General features: G+C 48.5%; 1 pseudogene; it reads left to right on the top strand.

The window, feature by feature from the left end:
• Positions 1 to 1,360: 1,360 nt before the first annotated feature.
• Positions 1,361 to 3,138, top strand: LOC116544397 (annotated as a pseudogene).
• Positions 3,139 to 16,209: the final 13,071 nt, after the last annotated feature.

Genomic DNA, 16,209 nt, shown 5'->3' with positions numbered 1-16,209 from the left:
TAGGAGTCTGTCACGTGGACAGGCCTGGGCTGAGGAAGATGTCCCAGGCAGAAGGAGTGGAGGTGTAGAGGAGGGCTGGGGCGGGAGGTGGGGGCAGGGCAGGAAGGGGCTGCCCAGGGTGTGGAGCTTATCCTAGCGGCCACTGGGTGCCTCTGAAGTTGGCTTTTCTTTCTTTAAAAGACAACATTTCGCTCTATATTGCCCAGGCGAAAGTGCAGTGGCGCAATCATGGCTCACTGCAGCCTCCACGTCTCCAGTCTCAAGCAATCCTCCCACCTCAGCCTCCCAAAGTGCTGGGATTATAGGTATGCACCAACTGCACTTGGCCCCAGAAGTGGACTGTTTTTTTAAAGTACGTTTTTATTAAAGTCAACCATACATAGGGAAGACAATGCATCCTTTTTCAAAAAATCTGTTATTTCTTTTTTCTCCTTGGAGATCATGGAGCACTGGATGTCCTCACACTGGATACACCTGTGCCTCCTGCGCCTAGGTCAAGAAACGTCATGGCTAGGCCCCCACGGCTCCTTGGGCCTTGTCTCCAGGTCACCACTATCTGATCCACCCCCGTATGCTGGTCTTGCCCGAGATGGGCTGTTTGGGCGTGTGCCCTTTGGGTCTCTCTTCGGGATTCTCTCTGTGGAGGATCACTCAGCAGTGTGCCACTGTCCTCCCCAGGACCCCACCAGCCACATCACAGGTAGATCCCACACACATATGGTCAGTCACTTCCCTGACCGATGGGCAGCACATAACACTGGCCACTCTGGGCAATGAGACCTTCCTCTCTGTCCCTGGGCCTTGCCCCCTCCTAGGTGCACTTCTGCCAGGGCCCGTCAAGGCCTCTTGCCCATCGCCAGCTCCTCCCTGTGGGCCCTCTCCTTCCTGCTTCCCACAGCCACAGGAGATCTTACTTGCTTCCTAAGCTTCGGTCACAGCTGTCAGTGCCTCTCCATCATGGGACCCTCTTTTCTGAGGTCAGCCCCGGCTAACCAACCTCCACTAGACGTCCCTCCTGGCCACCTAGGGCTCTCAGATTCCCTGCATCCAGAGCAGGACCTGCCATCTGCCTCTCAACCTCACCTTCCTCCACGCCCACCTTGTGACCTCAGAGGGGACTGGTAGGCCAAGTCGCCCACCAGCTGTTCAGCCGGTCCCTGGCCACATGATGTCCATTCTTTCTCTCTAATCTCACAAATATTTCCTCCTCTCTCTACCCCTGCAGCCACTCTGACTTCCTCTGTTGGAAATGATCGCTCCTGTCTGTACCCCCTCAATGCCGTACACCATCGGGAACTTCGACTCTGTAAAAGGGCCTCCCACTCTGGCCTGACGAAAGACAAGAAGAGGTGCTCCCAAGATGGCTGACGAGACGGCCGTGTGAGCCTCAGAGCCACGGCATCCTCCCCAGAGGTTTCTGCAGCGGCCACCGTCTCCTTAATGACAGACAAGCCTGGCCTAGACAATCCTGCCCACATGCCTGGCAGGGGACAGTCAGCCAGCAATCAGCCTCGGGGACTCTGGCCGGAGCAACCCAATGAAGGCATGGTCCTTCGAGCAATTCAGCAACTGGTGCAACCACGGAGGAAGCTGTCCAGCAGTAACGGTCAACAGTAACAATTAGATGCAGATCTTTTAAAAAAATAATCGAATTTTGAGTGTTCTTCGAAGGACAAAGAGTGGGAGTGCGGTTGTCAACCGAGCTGACCAGGGCAAGGAAAATTCTGAAAACATCATGGCCCCTGAAGTCTTTCAAGGTTGTACCACCTGATCCCAGATGAAGAAATTACCACCAGCAAGATCAATCAAGGGGATCCCAGTGAAAGCCTCTCTATTCCGCTGGTGGGAGGCGGGGAAACCCCACTGACCGTATCATTATCTAATGCATTTATCACGATGGGGTGATTGCCAGAGACGGCCAGCTACTGCCTGGAGACATCATCCTAAACGCCAACGGGACGGACATCAACGACGTCCCTCACAACTCTGCCCTGCATCTCCCGCAGCCACCCAACCAGGTACCGTGACTGACCATGCCACGCACGCAGAAATTCCACGGCAGGAACAATGGACAGGCGCTGGGTGCCCATGGACCCTGGGATGACAGCTTCCATGTGAGTCTCAACAAAACTAGCACCAAGGAACAGCCTAGAATAAAGCTGGTGTGCAAGGTGGATGAGCCTGAGGTGTTCTTCAACGTGCTAGATGGTGGTGTGGCTGATCGACATGGTCAGCTGCAGGAGAAGGATTGTGCGTTTGCCACTAAAGGACACGACCTTCAATATGGTGGCCCAGAAAGCACTGCTCGTCTGATTCAGGTATTGCCGGCCCCCTTCACCACTGCATGGACCCATGCACTGCCAAGAAGTTAGAAGGATGCACTGTGCTTGTGTCCAGCTCTGCAAAACGTTGCTCCTTGTGTGGTGGCATGTTTGCCTCCCGTCTCTCTGCTCTGGGAAGTTGCCGGCCTACGGTGCAGCCTGAGAGTGCGAGCAGTTTTATCAGCCACAGCGAGGGCAGCAGTGGGCTGTCTGGAGCAGCCGCTGCCATCACACTGGCTACAGCAGGGAGGCACAGCTGGGACCGCCCACTCCATGGAGCTGGCCCAGCCTAAGACAAGTGGAAGCCCTGCTCCTTCTGAGTTGGGGGCGGGGGCAGGAGCTCCCTGGGTCAGGCACAACTGCCCACATTGCAGCTGCAGACCGGGCCTCCTGTTCCATGGAGCAGGCAGGAAATCCCCCCCAGTTCCAGGTGCAGCTGCAGTCCACCCAAACCACTGCTGTGGACCTAGGCATCCCCGTACTCCTGGGGGCCCGGGAAGCCTCCTCCTGCTCTAGAAGGCTCTTCCTGCTCTAGAAGGCTCCCTCTGCTGTTGGTGCCCACTTCAACCCTGGAGCAAAGTTGGGGCTGAGCCCAGGCACTGCCAAGGCCTGGCAGGTGTGCACACACTTGGTGCAATGCTGACACGCCCGCCTCCTGCTGCCTCAGCCAGCTCCAAACTTTGGGCACTGACAAGCATAAGAGACAAGTCAATGGGGGGCAGAGGGCAGCTCAGTGCTGGCCTGCAGGTGCCCCTTGGCACCTACAGCTTGGCCACCATGAATGGCAGCAGGAGGCAGACGGGTTTCTGGGCAGAAAAGAGTGGGTCACTGGTGAGGCCCTACCTTCAGGCTAGGGAGGGCCTGAAGGCTAGGCGCCAGGCTGCCAGTCCCATAGACCAGAGTGGGAGCTTGTGATGCCTTTTCCAGACCTGCCCATGGACCAATTGGTGTGCACGTGCTCTCCTCTGAGGCCCCTAAAAGCCCAGTTTCAGCCAGAGCTGAGCAGACATCGGGACAACCAGCTGCAGAGAGGAGCTCGCCAATCCAGGGTCTCCTCTCTGCCGAGAGCCTCGGCGAACGATGGGGTGACCTGCCTGCAGAGAGAAAGGCGCACTCCAGGGCCTCCTCTGAGCTATTCTGTCACTCACTAAAGCTCCTCTTCACCTTGCTCACCCTCCTTGTCCATGTACCTCATTCTCCCTGGATGTGGGACAAGAACTTGGGACCTGTCGAATGGCAGGTCTGAAAGAGCTAGAACACAAACAGAGCTGAAACATGCTTGTTTGCAACACTGGGGGTGAAGAGAAGGAGAGAAGAGCTGCAGACCTTCAGAGAGCCCAGACCTGGGAGCTCCCCGAGCCGGGGCTATGACTCCCTCTTTGGGACCCTGCAGCTGCTGAAGTCTCCAAGCTTCTAGGCGCCACCGTGTCCCCCGGTTTAGCCATGGAAGCTGCTTGCATTGCACCTGGTCCAGCTGCAGCCTCACAGAGAGTCAGTACCCACCTGGGGCTGCCTGACCTTTTGCAGTAGCCAGCGTGTCCTACTGTGCGCAGTGGCTAGACCCCGTGTTCATTCACTCACACACCCCTCATCACTCCATGCCTGGCTTGCCCTTGGCAGGCATGGGATCAAGGCTGGTAATGTGAGCCGGGCACAGCCTGCCAGGCCAAATGGGCAAAATGAGCCCAGTGGGTCCAAGCAAAACTCGGGCAAAAGACGCCACCAGCCACAGAGGTTTCTGGCCAGAAAAACAACAAGGATCCTGTAACATTTTTAGGGGCTCGTCCAGGATCTGCAGAAGGGTGAGTAAAAGCAGAGCTACTCTTTCTGTCCTTTTTTTCAGAGTCTCTAAACTCCACAGTAGTCAAAATGAAAGAAAAATACCAAGCCTCTGTCAGCCAGTCAAAAGCAACTAGCATGGCTGCCGGACTTAGGGCACGGAGGACAGGCTTGCTGGGGAGGATTCTGTCAAACCCCTTTATCCTTGGATGTTGTGAATGTTGGGTTTGTTTGAACCCAGTTTTTTTTCACAGAGGTCTAGCCATTGTGTGGGATCAGAAGGAGGTCCTGAGGCAACTGAGGATATCTGGCCAAGGCTGCTCTTGGCCTTATTCAAAGCCCCCTGGACTAACTCCAGTCCCCGACCACCTGTTACTGTGTCAGCACTGGGACCTCTGGTCTTTCCTATTGTTCTTTCTTTTGGGATGTCAAGGTTCCCGCTTCTTCTTTATGTACAATGTTAAATGTTAAGGATGTTGCCAGGTGTCGTGGCTCACACCTGTGCCAGCACTTTGGGAGGCCAAGCCTGGCGGATCACTGAGGTCAGGAGTTCAAGACCACCCTGACCTATATGGTAAAACCCCATCTCTACTAAAAATACAAAAAAATTAGCCGGCTGTGGTGGTGGTGTGCGCCTGTAATCCCAGCTGCTCAGGAGGCTGGGACGAGAGAATCGCTGGGAGGGGAAGGCTGCAGTGAGCTGAGCTTGCACCACTGCACTCTCCTGGGTGACAGAGCAGGACTCCGTCTCAAAAACAAAAAAATGTTAAGGCTGTTATTGCAAACCAGAGATGTCACTGGATCGAATGAGCATTTGGTTTAGTCATCAAAAGTCTGAAATGGAAGATTTAGAGTAGCACAGAAGCCAAGTGTGCCTTGGTATCTGACCATAAATTTATGGCAAAAATGTTCTTGTCATTTCCTTGGTTGAAAACTTGGTGCCCAGCACCCTGAGGCACAGAACAGAAGCATGGCCTCAGGAAGGAAGCTCTTCTGTAAACACAGGGCAGCTGGTCCCTGGTCCCACATGTGCAGCCCTTCTTTGCCTTGCAGGGTAACCCAGATCTTTGCTGATGCCATAGGGTTGATGCAACCCTCCTACCGGCCAGCTCAGGAGAGGCTGCAAGGGGCAATTCCAGGAACGCAAACCCCAGGAGTATCTCCAGCAGGGGAACCAACCCCCTCTTTTTTTTTTTTTTTTTTTTTTGAGACGGAGTTTCGCTCTTGTTACCCAGGCTGGAGTGCAATGGCGCGATCTCGGCTCACCGCAACCTCCGCCTCCTGGGTTCAGGCAATTCTCCTGCCCCAGCCTCCTGAGTCACTGGGATTACAGGCACACACCACCATGCCCAGCTAATTTTTTGTATTTTTAGTAGAGATGGGGTTTCACCATGTTGACCAGGATGGTCTCGATCTCTTGACCTTGTGATCCACCCACCTCGGCCTCCCAAAGTGCTGGGATTACAGGCTTGAGCCACCGCGCCCGGCGGAATCAACCCCCTCTGCTCCTCCCTATCCAGGTTCTCTCTCAAGCTTGCCCAGCCTAGGAATCCTCATTTTAGGCAGGTCCCAGTCTCAGCTGCCCCTACAACAGATGCCTGGTGAACATGGCCCCATTAAGGTCCAGGTCCCCTTTTCTCTACAAGACTTAAAGGCAAATTAAGGGGGATCTTTGCAGGTTTGTTTGAAAAAAAAAAAAAAAAAAAAAAAAAAAAAGCCCTAATAGGTAAATAGAAGCTTTCCAGAACTTAACCAAAGTATTTGGGTTCTCCTGGAAGGATGTCATGTTACTTTTGAATCAATTCCTGACCACCACTGAAAAGCAGCCCGCCCTGCAAGTGGCGGAGAATTTGTGGGATGAGCGTTGTGTCTTATATAGGACCAGGGAAGGGAATGAGACTTATATGATTGGAAAAATTGCAGTACCATTGGAGGACCCTACACAGGACCCTGATGATGAAATGGGAGAATGGAGGAGGAAACACCTTCAGGCATGCATCCTGGGAGGCTTTTGAAGAACCAGGACTAAGCCTCTCAATTGCTCCAAGCTGGCCATGATAGACCAGGGATGAGATAAGAATCCCAGTGCCCTCCTGGAAAGGCTAAGAGTGGCCTTGGTAAAGCACACCTCTCTAGCTCCTGATTCAGTTGAGGGACAGCTAATCCTAAAGGATAAGTTTATCACACAGGTGGCCCCTGGTCTCAGGAGGACACTACAGAAACAGGTGATAGGATCAGATGGTACTTTAGAGAACCTCCTAAAAGTGGCCACCTCAGTCTTTTACAAGAGGGACCAGGAGGAAGTCCGCAAAAGAGAAAGGAGATATAAGGCAAAGGCAGAGGCTCTCACAGCCACCGGGTAGGCTCACAAACCTCAGAGTCCCCAGGATGCATGACGGTGTGGGGCGTCTCAGGTCTTTCCTCTACCACGTCAAGAGTCATGGTAAAAATCGCTGTATCGTCTGCCCCTCCATGAGTTCAAAAGCTAGAATTACTGGCCATTTGGTGTGCTAAGGTCAGGTAATAAGAGATTTGAAAGGACTTCATTTTTTGTTTTTGAGATGGAGTCACTCTGTCACCCAGGCTGGAGTGCAGTGCTGCGGTCTTGGTTTACTGCAACCTCCAACTCCCTCCTCGTGGAGGTTCATCATGCTATTATTTTTACTTCTGTGCACATTTGAAATTTTCCACAATAAAAGAAGCAGTTCCCCTGCCTCAGCCTCCTAAGTAGCTGGGATTACAGGCATATGCCACCACGCCATGCCCTGCCCCGATAATTTTTTTTTTTTTTGTATTTTTAGTAGAGACAGGGTTTCATCATGTTGGCCAGACGGGTCTCGAACTCCTGACCTCAGGCAATCTGCCTGCCTCAGCCTCCCAAAGTGCTGGGATTACAGGTGTGAGCCACCATGCGTAGCCAAGAGTTAAAAGGACCTCTTAAGAGGATCACTATGGTTAAAAGTCAATTTAATTAAAGATGGGCATCCAAACCATAGATCAGCTTAATTAAAGATGCTATAGGTATGTTTTAAAAACCTTTATGTGGCCGGGTGCGGTGGCTCACGCCTGTAATCCCAACACTTTGGGAGGCTGAGGCAGGTGGATCATGAGGTCAAGAGATTGAGACCATCCTGGTCAACATGGTGAAACCCTGTTTCTACTAAAAAAATACAAAAATTAGCTGGGCTTGGTGGCACGTGCCTGTAGTCTCAGCTACTCGGGAGGCTGAGGCAGGAGAATTGCTTGAACCCAGGAGATGGAGGTTGCAGTGAGCCGAGATCGCGCCACCGCACTCCAGCCTGGTGCCTGGGGACAGAGCAAGACTCTGTCTCAAAAAAAAAGAAAAAAAAAAACCTTTATGTTTTTTCTCTTCATGGATCTTGTTTTTCTGGAAAAAGGTTTTTTTCTTCTCAGTCAACTGAACTATTTTTCTTCATTTTTGTCTTGCCACTCTTAAGGCACACATGTGAGGCCCCCCACATTAACTTCTGATGGCCTGGGACCCCTTGGAAATGGAAGAGGTGCCACTGACCTTGTTTGGGAAAAATAACCCCTGTTTTCTTCACAGAACTCCAGGGATTAGAGGCAGATGCATCCTTCTCAAAATCTGTTTTTGTCTTCCAACTATGCCTACTTATTAGGGCTTAGAAACTACCTATTTTCCTAGCCCTCGTTCTTAAAAGACTCCACCCTAAGGCCAGTAATCCAATTAGGAGATTGCCAATCCAATTAGGAGATTGGCAAATTAAAAACTTTACAGCTACTGGATCTTCTTCTGTATCTCTGTGTGGTTATATGAGTGTCAGGTGTGACACATTTTAAAAAAGAGCTCTAATTGATCTGCTTAAAGAAAAATAAGTGCCTAGATCAAATATTTCAAAAGAAAGATAAAGCTGTAATGCCTTTTAGGTCACATGACTTTCATCTTTGAAAAATACAATGTCTTCAAAATGTAGACATATGGTCCAAATTACACAGGTCAGATATTAGGTTTGCTAAATGCTTTAAAGGTTACAAACTGCTTGTTTGGTTTTTGAAAATCGTTCAGCTTTCCTGCTTTACAGTTTGGTAGGGCCTAGGGATGTATAGAGTTAACCACGTCCATGCTGGAAAGAGTGAGACCTTATCTGCATCTAGTACATAATTAAAATAACTTGCCAGGTTTTACACCAACATTAAAAATTGCCAAGAGTTACCGTTTGAGACTACTTAAAAGGCGATTTACATGCAAGGTTTGTAAGGAATGTAAAGTGTGTCTTTAGTAAAAGACTATAAGAAGACACAGGAATGTAAATTTTTGCCTAATTTAGAAGGTTAAAGGATTGTTTTAAATTAGATAAGATAAAGCTAAAAGTTTAATTAAACAAGTTATGGAAGGTTTTTAAAGATTAATCTTGAAAAAGAAATTCTGTGTATGAACATATTGACTAAATTCAAAGGTGTATTATTAGATGATTCTGTAAATTGAACATTAGGATAGAAGCACAACAAGGGGCTCTTAAGGCACTGGCTGGCTCTTTAACAGAGATTTGTAAAGGGTTACAAAAGGTTTTGAAGAATCTCAGCTCATGGTCAAACTGATTAAGATTTTCAGGTAATGTTAAAGGATGATGAAAGATTTTTGTTTGCCTTGTGAATAAACTACCGAAAAAAGATGGGAAAGACAAGAGACAGATTGTTTGGAAAGGTAAGTCTTCGCTCTTAATGTATAAAGGTTTTTGCCTTTTTTGGTTTTTTTGAGTCATCATTTTGGCTAAATAAGTGACTTATGGTAACCGGGAATTCTAGTTCATAATGTCAAGCGTTTTAAACCTTTAATGTATGTGATAGGCTCCCCAGAATCAAATTTCAGCTTCAAAATTGTTTTTTTCTGACACTTGGACCATCCAAAGGAGAGAAAAACAGGATTATTTGACATGTTCAGTCACATAGAATTGTCAAAATAAGGTGGAGTTTGCTCTCCTTCAGGTTATAGTTTAGTGAATAATCTTAATATGTGTTTCAAAATGATATTGGATTTCTAAAATTCTGATGTCTGAGTATGTGCTTCAATCATAATTAAGGTTATTGTGTTAAGTTATTATAGACCACAGAGGTGACCAAATTTCTTTGTCAACCGTGTTTTTGACGGTGACTACCCTGGGACATTTTGACATCCATAGACAATTGTTGTCTTGTTTTGATCCTCTTCAAAAGATGGATTATAGTCCTTGAGTGCAGGTTTCTGATACCTTTGGAGATTCTGAACAAGAGTTGACTGAGTGGACTGAACTAATGGCAGACTGAAGTCATCTGTTTTGACTTTTTGCTTGGAACATTGCTGATCCTTTGTTTTATTTTTCAGAATCAAGGAAGCTTTTCTTTTGAGCTATTTGTCACCTTTGACAATTGTGAGGATGAACCAACCAGTGCTTTCTGACTGCAGAGAGTGGGCAGAAGGAGCCCAGTGGGTTTGGGCCAAACTCGGGCAAAAGGTGCCATAGAGGTTTCCAGCCAGAAAAGCGACATCCCAGGTATCCCATAACAGCAGTGCATTTTGGAAAGAAAAGAGCCAATTGCAGGCTGAACACAAAGGAAGATGCTTGCTCTGCAAGAAGTCACAGTGTAGCGCTCCCTAACTCCTCCTTCCAGCTATAAGAGATCACCTTTGTTATTTAAGAATGGGTCAATATAAATGAGGCCATTGGACTGTGTTTCTCTTCTTTGGTCTCTGCTTAGTTCCACCATATAGATATGATTGGCAGTTTTGAGTTAAATCTCAAAAGAACAAAGAAAAGCAGTAATTAAACAAAATAACAGGGGAAAAAACGTGGACCCTGCGCCTACTTCCTCAGGCCAGGCCTAGAAGGGCGGCCCCTGCCCCCAAGTCCTGAGGATGAGGTGGAATCTGAGTTCTTCATGTGGTAATGACAAGGGACCTTCTCAAATTCAAATCTGCTCACACTCTCTTCTGCCAAAGCTGTGGGACCAGCCACATAGGACACCACAGATGGATCTCAGCACCATAAAGAGAGGCGCCAGATATCATGCTCCCAGGGCAGAACCAGGAGCGGGTGCCTGGCGCTGGGTGTTCAGGGCCTTCCATGAAGTTGTCTTGCAAAAGAAGAAAGACAAAACTGGAGACCTGGGGCTACGCCTCTGGACCCCCAGTTTATGGAGAGCGTGTGGGACAAGAGAACACACAAAGTGCAAGGGAATGAAACCAAACTGCCTGACTTCTTCCTGGAAGAAAGAACAAAAAAGAGGGCAAGGAACCTGCAGACCCAAAGAGGCTTCAGGGCCATGTCCACCCACTGCAAGGCGTGGGCCTGTTCGGGTCCTGAACCGGCCTGCGTTGAACAAACCAACCAGACGACACTCACTTAGGAGGCAACAGTGGAAATGCACATACTGCCCGGATAGTTCACAATAGCAATAAATTACCGGAATTTTTTTCAGATGTGATTATGGTTCTGAGCTTACATCTGAAAAAGAGCTCTCACAGAGAGAGGTACATACAGACAAATTTATAGATGAAATTATGTGGTGTCTGGGATTTGCTTTAAAAAAATTCCGGTTTTTGCAGGGAGGGGAGGTAGAATAAATGAAGTAATATTGACCGTTTGCAGGTCATTGTTGAAGTTCAGTTATGAGCACACGGGGGTTCATTATGCTGCTATTTTTACTTCTGTGCATGTTTGAAATTTCCCACAATAAAAAGTAAAACAAACAAATAAATAACAGAGTATCCTGGCCCCAGCACTCTCTGTGTAATTTATAATGCCATGCTTGTAATCTCGGCTCATCACTCTCACACTGCAGCTAGCCACCTCCCTCCGTGCACCCCACTTCCACTTTCCAGGTTTGCTGATGGCTTCCGGGCAGCTCCCCCCACTGCCTTGTGCTTTCTCCCTCTAACCTTTATTTATTATTAACTTTCCAAGAGGCAAGCATTCATATGGTTCAGAACGTAGTGCTGCACAGCAACGACGCTCCCTTCTTCCTCGTCCCCAACACGTAGTGTCTTAGTTTCTTGTTTCTCCTTCTAGAGATTTTGTGCATATGTGAACAAACAGAAGTAGACCCTTATTCTCTGTCTCCCCTTCCCTTTGTACACAAAATGTAGATTGATGACACGCTACTCTGCACCTCACGTTCCCACTATATTCTGGAGAGCTTTCTGGATTCGTCCACTGTGACCATCTTCTTATGCAGAGAAGATGAAACTGCTTATGTAGACACCTCAGAAGAGAAGTCTCTGAGATCTTGATATGGTCTGGCTGTGTCCCTACCCAAAATCTCATCTTAAATTGTAATCCCCACATGTCAAGGGCAGGACCAGATGGAGGTAATCAGATCATGGGTGCTGTCCCCTCCATGCTGTTCTCATGACAGTGAGTGAGTCTCATGAGGTCTGACGGTTTTAAAAGCATCTGGCATTTCCCCTGCTGGTGCTCATTCTCTCTCCTGCTGCCTTGTGAAGAGGTGCCTTCCGTCATTGTTGTAAGTTTCCTGAGGCTTCCCCAGCCATGTGGAACTGTGAGTCAGTTAGACCTCCTTTCTTCATCAATTACCCAGTCTCATCAGAGGTATTTCATCAGAGCAGGGTGAGAACGGACTAACAGACCTCTCGTGCAGTTGCATGATGTTCCGTCATGCGGCTGCACTCATTGCATTTACCCGCCCTCCCTTTGATGGGAAGTTAGGTTATGGCCAATCCTTCCTCTTTCCAACAATACTGTAAGGAAAAAGCACGTGCTCACGTCGTTTCTGGTGCTTTCTCTTTAAATCCCCCCACCAACTTTTGCCCCTCCAACTCTTATTTACCCTTCCGCTCTTGAATTAGATACCACTTTATCTGGGACACATTCTCAGGTTGGAAATAAAGAGGGTGTTAAGAACAAAGGCTCCAGTCTGGGCGCTGTGGCTCACACCTAGAATTTCCGCACTTTGGGAGACCAAGGTGTGCAGGTCACTTGAGCCCAGGAGTTTGGGACCAAACGGGACAACACAGTGAGACCCCGGTCTCTACAAAAAATGCAAAAAATAGCTGGGCATGATAGCACACGCCTGTAGTCCCAGCAACTCAGAAGGTTGAGGTGGGAAGCTCACCTGAGCCCAGGGGATCCAGGCTGAGCCATGATTGCACCATTGTACTCCAGCCGGGATGACAAGCAAGATCCTGTCTCAAAATAAATAAACAAAGGTGGTGGAGTCAGAGCGGAGCTTGACTTTAGCCTCGTCAACTTAACAGGAAGGTTACTTCACTCCTCTGAAGTTATTTTCTCTCTGCAAAACGCACATGATAACATCTCTCCTGATGGGTTGCTTTGAGGACTGTGTGAGATAGTATATGTGTAGAGTCTTAGAACACCACTGGTACCATAGTAGATGCCAAATAAATGATGCTCTCTCATCATCATCATCATCATTGTACTGATGGCCTTTTCTTTTAGAATTCCTTCTCCAGCCTTCAAAATACAAATCACTGTTAAGGCCTAAGTTACATGCTTCTCCGCCTATTTCTCCCTAATCCATTCAACTGAAAATTAATTTCTCTTTTTTTCCATACCCCTGCAGTATCCAAATGGAAAGGCCAGGAATTTTTTGGCTGAAAGTAACAGAAAACCTGCCGAACAATGGCTTCATAATATCTGGAGTTATTTCCCTCACCTATTAAGAAGTTGGGAGGTGGACAGCTGCAGGCATTCATTCAGCTATCCATGGAGTCATTAAAGACCAGGGAAGTCTTTTCTGCCTTCTTCTCCATCATTCTCATAGTGTTGCTTACTGGTCTTTAAGAGTGTTGCCTTTGGTGGCTCACGCCTGTAATCCCAGCACTTTGGGATTACATGCCTGTAATCCCAGCCAAGGTGGGTGGATGACCTCAGGTCAGGAGTTCAAGACCAGCCTGGCCAACAGGGCGAAACCCCGTCTCTACTAAAAATACAAAAAAACTAGCCTAGCATGGTGGCAGGTGCCTATAATCCCAGTTACTTAAGAGGCTGAGGCAGGAGAATCCCTTGAACCTGGGAGGCAGAGGTTGCGGTGAGCAGAGATCATGTCCCTGCACTCCAGCCTGGGTGACAGAGTGAGACTCCATCTCAAAAAAAAAAAAAAAGTGTTGCCTTTTAATTACAATGTGGCTGCTGTGGCCCCAGCCATTATTATGCAACTCTCAAAGCCAGGAGACAGGGATGGCTGCAGTAAGGTCTTTCCCAAAAGCCCTCTGGAACATTTCCAGCATCCAGCATCTCAAGCTCACCCCAAGACTGGGACTTACTTCTCTGAAATCTAGAGATCTCAACTTCCTCCCTGAGTAGGATGAGGAGTCTGTGTTCTGTCAGTAGGAAGGGAAGAATGTCTGGGAAGGCCACCATGGTGTCTGCCACATTCAGACACACTCAGGCTGCTGTACCTCTTTGGACAATGAGAGTTTTCTACCTTTTATTATAGCTTTATCTCTTTTACTAAACTGTGGGCTTGGATCCATTTCCAAGTACCTCCGTATCCCCTGAATGCCAAGCACAGCTCCTGTGGGCAGGAAGAGCTCAGCCAGCATTTGTGGCTCTAGGGACAAAAGACAATCTCAAAGACACCGTCTGATTCTAGCAGACAAGGATTCTGAGTCAAGAAGCTCCCTGGGAAACCTGAGCTCAGATTTGGCGTGTGCCAGTGACGCGGGCCTAAGATGCCACCTTATGCTCCCACCCCCAGGGGCTTTGAGTGTCTTCCGGTGGCTGGGACAGTGAAGATGAAACCCCTCCCTCCCTCTCTCTCCCAGTCCTCTTTCTTGTACTTATCTCCTGCGCCCTCCTAGGGAACCCTAGGGTTTTACCTCCATGCCTGTGTGTGTTTAGGTTAACTGGATCATGGAGGATGAGTCACTTGTCAGACATGCTTGGAGAAAAGGAAATTTTGCCTCCAAAGCTCTGATTGCATCATGAGCACGCTGCCTGCCGATGAGAGAGGCCAGGCTGTTGATTGCTCCTGGGAGGCACCAGAGTCCAGTCGGCAGGTGAGTGAGTCACTTTTCACAGGCTCTTGGCCAAGGGCATTCCAAAGTTAATCTGAGGCCAGGCACAGTGGCTGACTCCTGTAATCCCAGCACTTTGGGAGGCTGAGGCTGGCAGATCACCTGAGGTCAGGAGTTCAAGACCAGCCTGGCCAACATGGTGAAACCCTGTCTCTACTAAAAATACAAAAATTAGTTGGGTGTGGTGGTGGGCACCTGTAATCCCAGCTACTTGGGAGGCTGAGACAGGAGATTTCTTGAACCTGGGAGGCAGACATTGCAGTGAGCCAAGATCACGCCACTGCAAGCCAGCCTGGGCGAAAGAGCAAGACTCTGTCTCAATAAAAAGAAAAAAAAAAGTAAAAAGTCTGGGCCAGGTGGCTCACGTCTATAATCCCAGCACTTTGGGAGGCCGAGGCCAGCGTATCACCCGAAGTCAGGAGTTCGAGACCAGCTTGACCAACATGGAGAAACCTCCTCTCTACTAAAAATACAAAATAAGCCAGGCATGGTGGTGCATGACTGTAATCCCAGCTACCCAGGAGGCTGAGGCATGAGAATCACTTGAACCCAGGAGGAGGAGGTTGCAGTGAGCCAAGACAGCGCCATTGCACTCCAGCCTGGGCAACAAGAGCAAAACTTTGTCTCAAAAAAAAAAAAAGTTTTTGTTTGGTGGTCCAGCCATGGGAATGGGATGGGAATAAGGGGTCAGCTGTGCCTCCTTATGCCCTGCCTGAAATTCAGGCATAACTGACCATATTAACATTAAAACAGAGACCTTAAGAGAATTTATTCTCTCCAAAACCTGGAGCCTTCATCAGCATGATAAAACCCTTGGTCTCCACAACTCCTAATTTCAACCCACACCCTCCCTTCTATTGATTCCAGGTCTTCAGATAAACTCTTTCAACCAACTGCCACTCAGAAAATCTTTGAATCCACCTATGACCTGGAAGCCTCCTGAGGCTGCGTCCCAGGTAAGTTCTTAACCTCGGCAAAATGAACTTCTAAACTGATTGCGACTTGTCTCAGATGCTTTCGGTTTACACATACAATGGAATGTCATTCGACTTTAAAAAGGAGAAAATTCGGACACATGCTACAACATCGCTTAACCTTAAGGACTTTGTGCTAAGTGAAATAAGCCAGTCACAAAAGAACAAATAGTAAATGTGTAATTCCACTTATATGAGGTACCAGATTCATAGAGACGGAGAGTCGAACAGTAATTGTCAGGGGCTGGGGGAGGGCGGGATAGGGAGTTACTGTTTAATGGGTACAGAGTTTCTGTTTGGGAAGATGAAAAATGCTCTGGAGCTGCATGGTGGTGACGGTCTCACAACCGTGTTAATGCACTTAGTGCCACGGAACTATACACATAAACAAGATTAAGATGGTAAATGTTGGGATCGGGCGCTGTGGCTCAAGCCTGTAATCCCAGCACTTTGGGAAGCCAAGGCAGGTGGATCACTGGAAGTCAGGAGTTTAACACCAGCCTGGCCAACATGGCAAAACCCTGTCTCTACTAAAATCACAAAATCAGCCAGGTGTGGTGGCATGTGCCTGTAATCTCAGCTGCTAGGGAGGCTGAAGCAGGAGAATCACTTGAACCCAGGAGGCGGAGGTTGCAGTGAGCAGAGATGGAGCCACTGCACTCCAGCCTGGCCGGCAGAGTAAGACTCCGTCTCAAAACAAACAAACAAACAAAATGGTGAATATTGTATGATGCATATTTCACCACAATTGAAAGCATACATTGATTTTAATTAATTTTAGCCCGATAATCTCTCAATATCACATTGTTTTGGTGCTGCTCTATGCAGATTGTTCAACACGATACAAAACATGAGTGGAAAAGATCAATCTTGCTGACATTTACTTGGGCTTAATTCAGGGCTGAAGGGCCTTGCTATTTTGGTCTTGTGCAAACTGCCACCATCCAGCTGCTGACTGGATGCCCTCACTGCAGGCAAAGCACCAGGATTTCCTCTAATGCCACGCGTAGTCCCAAGTGGGACGCTGGTGGCCTTGTAGTAAGCTGTGACAGGACTGCACACGGATCTCCGCTTGTTGGCTGGCATCGCTGGCCCAGTGCTGTGAGGTGAAGGGACTCTT

This window comes from Sapajus apella, unplaced genomic scaffold, assembly GCF_009761245.1.
Source record: "Sapajus apella isolate SASKATOON/1434 unplaced genomic scaffold, GSC_monkey_1.0 scaffold215, whole genome shotgun sequence".
Lineage (NCBI taxonomy): Eukaryota > Metazoa > Chordata > Mammalia > Primates > Cebidae > Sapajus > Sapajus apella.
The sequence above is the reverse complement of the archived record's forward strand: the minus strand, read 5'-3'. Positions and strand labels throughout refer to the sequence as shown.